This window comes from Leucoraja erinacea, chromosome 10, assembly GCF_028641065.1.
Source record: "Leucoraja erinacea ecotype New England chromosome 10, Leri_hhj_1, whole genome shotgun sequence".
NCBI classification, from domain to species: Eukaryota; Metazoa; Chordata; class Chondrichthyes; order Rajiformes; family Rajidae; genus Leucoraja; species Leucoraja erinaceus.
The window spans coordinates 61,703,880-61,714,619 of record NC_073386.1 but is presented as its reverse complement, the minus strand read 5'-3'; positions in this window follow the sequence as shown (position 1 = coordinate 61,714,619).

Here is a 10,740-nt window from a genome sequence, read left to right as displayed (position 1 = left end):
CTACGCCACTGTGCCACCCTAAGAATGATTAAAAACTGCTTAATTCAACTCATTTTAATTAGGATTTATTTGAACTTATTATGTTAACATTCCAATTATAGAGATGGTTTGGCTGAATCAAAACCATTTTAGAGACATCTTTACTTTAGACTTTAGACTTTAGAGATACAGTGTAGGAACAGGCCCTTCGGCCAGCCGAGTCCGTGCCGACCAGCGATCTCTGTACACTAGCACTATCCTACAGACTAGGGACAACTTACAATTTACAGAAGCCAATTAACCTACAAACCTGTACATCTATGGAATGTGGGAGGAAACCGGAGCACCTGAAGAAAACCCACACAGTCACAAATAAAACGTACAAACTCCACACAGACAGCACCCGTACTCAGGATCGAACCCGGGTCTCGGGCGCTGTGAGGCAGCAACTCTACCGCTGCACCACCGTGCCACCCCTTGTTCACAAATGGAGAGCTTCTGTCATGCCGATGTTTGCTGTGTTACCTTTCGTGCAACTTAATGAAGAATTACGAGAGTGTAATCTTAATATATCTGTTGCTTTGTGAACAAGTATAAAAATAAACGCAGCTTATCGATCTTTATCGCACTTCCTTTCACCAAATGTTTGTTCATTTTGCGTTTGGAGGACCTAAAAAATATTCAGCCAAGAAATGTAAACAACTGACTCAGATTAAAAGATTACCCCTGGTTACTGCAACATGCGATAAGATGTAACTAAACCTTGCTGAAAGCAAGCTGCTTCAGAAACAGACTGATAGCAATCAGCTACACAATCTACTTATGTGGGAGCTGAATTTCAATGGCATTAATTTTCTCATTTTCAACTAATTTACTTTACAGCATTGTACAGGAATTGGAGGGTTTACTTGATCTAATAAATCTTCTGATACTGAACAAATATTGATGTAGTTAAGAGGAACTGCGTAGAATCTCCTCACAAAGGCAATGATACAATTCTTCGATGAGATATCTGCATGGGAAGGATTATCACCGAAGATAGACACAAAATGCTGGAGTAACTCAGCGGGACAGGCAGCGTCTCTGGAGAGAAGGAAGGAATGGGTGACGTTTTGGGCCGAGACCCTCCTTGGGTGGAGCCCAGTCCCTCCACGCACTAGAGTCTCCCAACCCCTGCAGAGTAGTTATTAAGATGGCTGATCCGTGGGCGGTTGCTGCTGGGACACAAGTCGGGGCCTGATCAACCCCGGCTGGGTCGCCTGGGCGAGGGTGTCTGATGTTGTGAGACCCGAAACACCCGATGACCCCAGGTCACATCACTGAGGATGCATCCCAGCGCATCTAGAAGATGTATATTTCACACAGACTCAGACATCATAGGTAAGTAGAGAAGTGTGAAAACACACCCCTCCAAATTCCAAGCGGAGACCAAGCTCAGGCTCGGCAATCGTTTGGCTGAACACCTCCGCTCAGTCTGCCTGGGTCTACCTGATCTCCCGGTTGTCAAACACTTTAACTCCCTCTCCCATTCCCACACTGACCTCTCTGGCCTGGGCCTCCTCCATTGTCAGAGTGAGGCTGAATGTAAATTGGAGAAACAGCATCTCATATTTCGCTTGGGCAGCTTACACCCCAATGAATATTGATTTCTCAAGCTTCAAGCAACCCTTGTTTTCCCTCTCTCCCCCCAACCTAGTTCTCCGACTAGTTTCACTGTCCTTTTGATTCCATGCCTTGTTGTCACCTTCCCCTCAGCCAACTATGAACATTTCCTTGACCATTGTCTGCTTTGATCTGTTGTTTTCACACCCTGCCCTTCTATGTCTCTAGTTTTCCCTTTCCCCTGACTCACAGTCTGAAGAAGGGTCTTGACCCAAAACGTCATCCATTCCTTCCATCCGGAGATGCTGCCTGTCCCGCTGAGTTACTCCAGCATTTTGTGTCTACCTCCAGATTCAGGGACAGTTTCTTCCCAGCTGCTATCAGGCAACGGAACCAGCCTATCACCAATTATGGTGCGTTCCTGAGTTCTACCTCATTGAAGCCCCTCTTACTATCTTTAATCGGACCTTACTGGCTTTATCTTGCACTAAACCTTGTTCCCTTTATCCTGTATCTGTACACTGCGGAAAGTTGATTGTAACCATGTATCTAATCTTTCTGCTGACTGGATGACACGCAACAAAGAGCTTTCCACTGTGCCTAGGTACACATGACAATAAACTAAACTACACTAAACTAAACTAAATTAAATTAAACTAAACTAAACTAAGGAACTCCATCAAATCTTCTCACAAAGGCATTATGACTTTACTTCAATGTGACACCCTCATAGACATCATAAAGATGCTGAGGCCATTCAGTCCACTATGTCCATGCCAGCCCAATGACACTCCCAATTCTCAACACTTGATCTCTAGCTTTGTGGGTTCATCATTTAGGTTCATGGAAGTTATATTATGACATTTCTTACTACAATTGCATAGAAATGTTCCTTTCAAAACGATAGCATTCACTGAGCGATCTGAACTCCATTGCCAATTGTCGGGGAGTAAGGCAGCAAACACATGCCAATGCAGCTCTGAAGAAGAAACGGTCATTGCTTCTCTTTCCACAGATGCTGCATGGCGTCCTGAGCACTTCAAGCATTTTCTATTTTTATGTGCAAGCCAATTGTGATCTCCTTTGTCCTGCCGACAATGAAGGAAAGGATGTTGTCTTTGCACCAGGCTGTGATGATTTCAACAAAGACAGACACAGAATGCTGGTGTAACTCAGCGGGACAGGCAGCATCACTGGATACTCCAGCTTTTTGTGAATGAATATTGATTTCTCCAACTTCAAATAACCCCTGCATTCCCTCTCCCTCTATCCCTCTTCCACCTAAGTCGCACCATCTTCTCATTTTCACCCAACTACCAGCTAACAATGGCCTGTTTCCTTTATCATCATTGCTTTTTTGCATACTCTCATCCATTCTTCTTTATCTCTCCACATCACCGTCTATATATCTTGTTTCCCTTATTGCTAACCAGTCTGAAGAAGGTTCTCAGCCTGAAACCTCACCCATTCCTTCTCTCCAGAGATGCTGCCTGTCCCGCTGAGTTACTCCAGCTTTTTGTGTCTCTCTTCAGCATCTCTGGATAGGGTGACATTGCAGGTTGAGGCCCTTCTTCAGAAATCTCCTTCCTGTACTGGGTGCTTAGGGAAAGAAGAACGGATGCAATTTGGCGTTCATTATTTGTTTATAATGTTTTTGATACCACAACTAATTCCACCAGTTCACTCGTGTGATATATGACAACGTCAGCATGGCTAGCTGCCGGACTTTTGGTATGTTCTATTTACTGTAATAAATACTCGACACACGACCATATTCTAACTTTCCCAGTACCAAACGTACTACACCTTCTGCTTAGATCATCTGTTATCTGACTGCATGACCTATTTACATGATTATGTACAACCACTTCACATATATTGCTCTATCTCTGAAGAAAACCAATGTAAAAACATTATCTATCTATCTATCTATCTATCTATCTATCTATCTATCTATCTATCTATCTATCTATCTATCTATCTATATATCTATCTATCTATCTATCTGTCTCTGTCTGTCTCTGTCTGTCTGTAGAAGGGTTTCAACCCAAAACGTTGCCTATTTCCTTCGCTCCATAGATGCTGCCACACCCGTTGAGTTTCTCCAGCACTTTTGTCTACCTTCGATTTTCCAGCATCTGCAGTTCCTTCTTGAACATATCTATCTATCTATCTATCTATCTATCTATCTATCTATCTATCTATCTATCTATCTATCTATCTATCAGATCTTATAGAAACATATAAGATTATTAAGGGATTGGACAAGCTAGAGGCAGGAAACACGTTCCCGATGTTGGGAGAGTCCAGAACCAGTCGCCTCAGTTTAATAATAAGGGGTAGGCCATTTTGAACGGAAATGAGGAAAAACCTTTTCACCCAGAGAGTTGAGAATCTGTGGAATTCTTTCCCTCAGAAGGCAGTGGAGGCCAATTCTCTGGATGCTTTCAGGAGAGAGTTAGATAGAGCTCTTAAAAATAGCAGAGCCAGGGGATATGGCGAGAAGGCAGGAATGGGGTACTGATTGGGGATGATCTGGCATGATCATATTGAATGGCGGTGCTGGCTCTAATCGCCTACTCATCTATCTATCTATCTATCTATCTATCTATCTATCTATCTATCTATCTATCTATCTATCTATCTATCTATCTATCTATCTATCTATCTATCTATCTATCTATCTATCTATCTATCTATCTATCTATCTATCTATCTATCTATCTATCTATCTATCCCTATCTATCTATCCCTCTGAGTCTATTACCCTAAACCTTTCCTATCCAAGTACCTGTCCAAATATATTTTAAATGTTGTTATAGGCCCTGCCTCAACTACCTCCTCTGGCAGTTTACACATACACCTGTGAAAGAGTTGCTCCTCAGATTCCCCGTAAATCTTTCTCCTCTCACCTTTAACCTGTATTCTCTTGCTCTTGATTCCCCTACTCTGGGTAAAAGGCTGGTTAACACACTGTTAGGAGGATATGAAAATCCCAGAGAGGATGCAAAGGAGAAAGATTCTAGACTTTACTTTAGTCATTGGATGTACAGTGCAGAAACAAGCCCTACGGCCCACCGAATCCGCACCAACCAGCGATCCCCGAACATAACACTACCCTACACACACACACTAGGGACAATGTTTTTACAGTTATACCAAGCCAATTAACCCACAAACCTGTAGGCCTTTGAGTGTGGGAGGAAACTGAACATCTCGGAGAAAACCCGCGCGGTCATGGGGAGAATGTGCAAACTCCGTACAGACAGCACCTGTAGTCAAGATTGAACCCAAGTCTCTAGCGCTAAAAGTGCCGTGAGGCAGTAACTCCACTTCTGCGCCACAGTGCTGCCCTTAAGTGATGACCTTAAACTCAAATAGAGGATATCCAAGCTACATATATCAAAAAACAGTGCTCCTGAAGCTGCTTCATTAGTTCATGTCATAGGAGCAGAAGTAGGCCATTCAGCCCATCAAGTCTTCTCCACCATTCAATCATGGCTGATCTATCTTTCCCTCTCAACCCTCATTCCCCTGCCTTCTCCCCATAACCCGTACTAATCAAGAATCTATCTGTCTCTGCCTTAAAAATATCCACAGACGTGGCCTCCACAGCCTTCTGTGGCAAAGAATTCCACAGATTAACCACCCTCTGACTTAAGAAATTCCTCCTCATCTCCTTTCTAAAGGTAAGTCCTTTTATTCTGTGGCTGTGCCCTCTGGTCCTAGACACACCCACTAGTGGAAACATCCTCTCACTTTCACTCTATATGCGGTAAGTTTCAATGAGGTGCCCCCTCATACCATATAACCATATAACCATATAACAATTACAGCACGGAAACAGGCCATCTCGGCCCTACAAGTCCGTGCCGTACAACTTTTTTCCCTTAGTCCAACCTGCCTGCATTCATACCATAACCCTCCATTCCCTTCTCATCCATATGCCTATCCAATTTATTTTTAAATTATACCAACGAACCTGCCTCCACCACTTCCACTGGAAGCTCATTCCACACCGCTACCACTCTGTGAGTTAAGAAGTTCCCACCCATGTTACCCCTAAACTTCTGTCCCTTAATTCTGAAGTCATGTCCTCTTGTTTGAATCTTCCCTATTCTCAAAGGGAAAAGCTTGTCCACATCAACTCTGTCTATCCCTCTCATCATTTTAAAGACCTCTATCAAGTCCCCCCTTAACCTTCTGCGCTCCAGAGAATAAAGACCTAACTTATTCAACCTATCTCTGTAACTTAGTTGTTGAAACCCAGGCAACATTCTAGTAAATCTCCTCTGTACTCTCTCTATTTTGTTGACATCCTTCCTATAATTGGGCGACCAAAATTGTACACCATACCCCAGATTTGGACTCACCAATGCCTTGTACAATTTTAACATTACATCCCAGCTTCTATACTCAATGCTCTGATTTATAAAGGCTAGCATACCAAAAGCTTTCTTTACCACCCTATCTATATGAGATTCCACCTTCAAGGAACTATGCCCGGTTATTCCCAGATCCCTCTGTTCAACTGTATTCTTCAATTCCCTACCATTTACTCATCCTTCTGAACTCCAGCGAGTACAGGCCCAGTATCGTCCAATGCTCATCATTCCTAGCAAGAAACTTTTTTCTAAGCCATTCACATCTCCTTGCTCTGGTTCCGACCGCTGAACCACTTTCATACAATATCTCATGAATTGCAGGGGTTCAGAGGGGATATTTGCTTTCATCTGAATTGTAGGTAAGTCCGTCGCCCAAGAAGGGCCTGTTTCCAGGCTGTAAGACTCTATGACTCTGTGACTCAATGCCCCAGAGTAGGGGAATCAAGAACCAAGGTACATAGTTTTAAGGTGAGAGGGGAAAGATTTAATAGGAAGCCTCAGGGGCAACCTTTTCACACAAAGGGTGGGTGGTGTATGGAATGAGCTGCCAGAGGAGGTAGTTGAGGCACAGACTATAACATATTTTAAAAGGCATTTGGACAGTTACATGGTTGGGAAATGTTTAGATGGAAGACATAAAATGCTGGAGTAACTCAGCGGGTGAGCAGGGCTAGATTTACGTATAAGCTAGACAAGTTTAAGCTTAGGGCCTCGAGATCTAGGGGGGCCTACTCACCTCACCCAATGACCATCCGCCCACCGGAACCTCCTACTCTTTACCTGCTGACCCTGGTCACTCCACCGCCCTCCAGCTGCCCGCAGCCATCGCCTTACCTGCAGTCTCGACTCAGCACCGGGCCTGATGTTTCCACGCTGCTAACTCCCACTCCCCTGGGTTTGACTGTGCTGGGACCTAGTGATAGCCCCCCCCCCCCCCCCCCCCCCCCCCCCTGTTAACCTCAGTGGCTGTTCCACTGGGTCTTCCCCATTCCCCTCAAACCATGTGACCCCAGCTCTTCCCTACCCACACTACAGTCTTCATACCCCCTACCCCCTGACCACCCACCACCCCTCCACCAGCCTCGGCCTCAGTCCACTCATCTGCCTTCCTCCAGCCCCAACCCCCAACCCTGCCATGTGTTCACCATCCACCCTGACCTCTCCCTCTCAGATACTGAACGGTCTGTCCGCAGCAGAGGCCTCACCTTTGTGCCCCTCCATCTCCACCTCAATGAGTTCCGTGCCCGCCGCGATTTGGAGCTCTTCTTCCGTCACCTCCGCCTCACAACCGTTCTTCCTTGAGAAGGAGTCCTCGCCCCCATTGATGATCCCTTTCCCCATCTCCAATGGACCCCCTGCTCTTGGACCCCCCCTCATGGCCATGGCCAATGAAATTTGGGGGTCACCATCCAACGTCGGAACGGGATAACATTCTCAGCGGCTTGGATTTCCTAATCGGCTACTTCCTACCGGAGATCGCGGCTCCCGAAGTCCACAGGCTGAGCTGGGCGGAGATTCACGCTAGCGGCCCTCGGCAGGAGGTTCCCAGGGCTCCGCAAACCACAGCTCCATGATATTGAAGCAGCAGGCCCAACACTCCAGAGCTTCAAACGGCGATCCAGGTAAAGCATCGCCTGCTCCGCGGTGAATCCAATATGTATTTTAAAACCAACTTTTAATTAGAGTATGTTGCTGTTTAACACACAGTAAGATCTAAAAGTGTCACACTGTCACTGTCGGGTAGTCATGGTCCTCTAGTCGTGGGGGTGGGGGATTGGGACGGGGGGGGAGCCCTCACAAGTGAAATAGCTTCATCTAAATCCGGCCCTGCGGGTGAGGCAGCATCTCTGGAGAGAAGGAATAGGCGACGTTTCGGGTCAAGACCCTTCTTCAGACTGATGCCAGGGGAGGGGGCGGGACAAAGATAGAATGTGGTCGGAGACAGTAAGAACAGTGGGAGAACTGGAAATGTGAAGGGGATGGAGAGAGCAAGCAAGGGCTATCTGAAGTTAAAGAAGTTAATGTTCATATCGCTGGGGTGTAAACTGCCCAAGCAAAATATGAAGTGCTGCTCCTCCAATTTGCACTAAACCTCGCTCTATGGAGGAGGCCCAGGACAGAAATTTCAGAATGGGAATGGGAGGGGGACTTAAACCCGGAGATCAGGTAGGTTACGATGGGCTGAGCGGAGGTGTTCAGCGAAACGATCGCCGAGCCTGGGCTTGGTCTCACCGATGTTAAGAAGTTGACACCTGGATACAGTAGATGAGGTTGGTGAAGGTGCAAGTGATTTTGATTTAAACCAGCATCTGCAGTTAAATCTTGTACAAGGTTTAGATGGATATGGACCAAATGTATGTTTGGGGATATGTTACCCCACTTTTTAAAATGGGAGGGAGAGAGAAAACAGGGAATTACAGGCCAGTTAGTCTAACATCGGTAGTGGGGAAAATGCTAGAGTCAGTTATTAAAGATGGGATAGCAGCACATTTGGAAAGTGGTGAATTCATTGGACAAAGTCAGCATGGATTTATGAAAGGTAAATCAGGTCTGACGAATCTTATAGAATTTTTCGAGGATGTAACTAGTAGAGTGGATAAGGGAGAACCGGTGGATGTGTTATATCTGGACTTTCAGAAGGCTTTCGACAAGGTCCCACATAAGAGATTAGTATGCAAACTTAAAGTACACGGTATTGGGGGTTCAGTATTGATGTGGTTAGAGAACTGGCTGGCAGACAGGAAGCAAAGAGTAGGAGTAAACGGGTCCTTTTCAGAATGGCAGGCAGTGACTAGTGGGGTACCGCAAGGCTCAGTGCAGGGACCCCAGCTATTTACCCCAGCAGTATAATGTGGATACATGTAAGGTTATCCATTTTGGTGGCAAAAACAGGAAAGTAGACTATTATCTGAATGGTGGCCGATTAGGAAAAGGAGAGATGCAACGAGACCTGGGTGTCATGGTACACCAGTCATTGAAAGTAGGCATGCAGGTGCAGCAGGCAGTAAAGAAAGCGAATGGTATGTTAGCATTCATGGCAAAAGGATTTGAGTATAAGAGCAGGGAGGTTCTACTGCAGTTGTACAGGGTCTTGGTGAGACCACACCTGGAGTATTGCGTACAGTTTTGGTCTCCTAATCTGAGGAAAGACATTCTTGTCATAGAGGGAGTACAGAGAAGGTTCACCAGACTGATTCCTGGGATGGCAGGACTTTCATATGAAGAAAGACTAGATAGACTCGGCTTGTACTCGCTAGAATTTAGAAGATTGAGGGGGGATCTTATAACCATATAACCATATAACAATTACAGCACGGAAACAGGCCATCTCGGCCCTACAAGTCCGTGCCGAACACATTTTTCTTCCCCTTAGTCCCACCTGCCTGCACTCATACCATAACCCTCCATTCCCTTCTCATCCATATGCCTATCCAATTTATTTTTAAATTATACCAATGAACCTGCCTCCACCACTTCCACTGGAAGCTCATTCCACACCGCTACCACTCTCTGAGTAAAGAAGTTCCCCCTCATATTACCCCTAAACTTCTGTCCCTTAATTCTGAAGTCTGAAGTATATGTATTTTTATTTCTATTTATTTTTAATGCACACTGAATGGACACTGGTTGAGCAACGTTTTTTTGTTTCCTCTGGGTATGTGAATACTCAGGAAATGACAATAAAGATATACAATACAAGTCATGTCCTCTTGTTTGAATCTTCCCTATTCTCAAAGGGAAAAGCTTGTCCACATCAACTCTGTCTATCCCTCTCATCATTTTAAAGACCTCTATCAAGTCCCCCCTTAACCTTCTGCGCTCCAGAGAATAAAGACCTAACTTATTCAACCTATATAACTTATAGAAACTTACAAAATTCTTAAGGGGTTGGACAGGCTAGATGCAGGAAAATTGTTCCCGATGTTGGGGAAGTCCAGAACAAAGGGTCACAGTTTAAAGATAAGGGTGAAATCTTTTAGGACCGAGATGAGAAAATTCTTAAGGGGTTGGACAGGCTAGATGCAGGAAGATTATTCCCGATGTTGGGGAAGTCCAGAACAAGGGGTCACAGTTTAAGGATAAGGGGGAAGTCTTTTAGGACCGAGATGAGAAAATCATTTTTTACACAGAGTGGTGAATCTGTGGAATTCTCTGCCACAGAAGGTAGTTGAGGCCAGTTCATTGGCTATATTTAAGAGGGAGTTAGATGTGGCCCTTGTGGCTAAAGAGATCAGGGGGTATGGAGAAAAGGCAGGTACAGGATACTGAGTTAAATGATCAGCCATGATCATATTGAATGGTGGTGCAGGCTTGAAGGGCCGAATGGCCTACTCCTGCACCTATTTTCTATGCTTCTATGTTTCTAACGTGGGCAGTAGTGTGGATGGGGCATCTTGGCCCGCACGGGCAATTTTGGCTGAAGGGCCTGTTTCCGAGCTGTATGACTCAATGCCTGTAACTGTAGGAAAGTAAGGTGAAAGGAAAAACCTGCGCCCTTTGCGAACAGTCCAGTTACGGTTACTAGAAGCAGATTTACGCTTGGCATCGACAAAAAATAGGGTTAGTTAAATTACATGTCAATTCTAGACGATGATGTTGGTCACTTTGGTTTTGCATTTCTAGGATTTCCTCTTTATGTCGTTTAATTTCCACCTGAATTCAACCCCATTTAACTAATGGGAGTTCCACACAGACGTAATTCAGGCCGAGCGATTTCTTGCAATTTTAGGTTTCAGTACTAACTCATTTTCCATATGGGTGAGTTAATTGACTC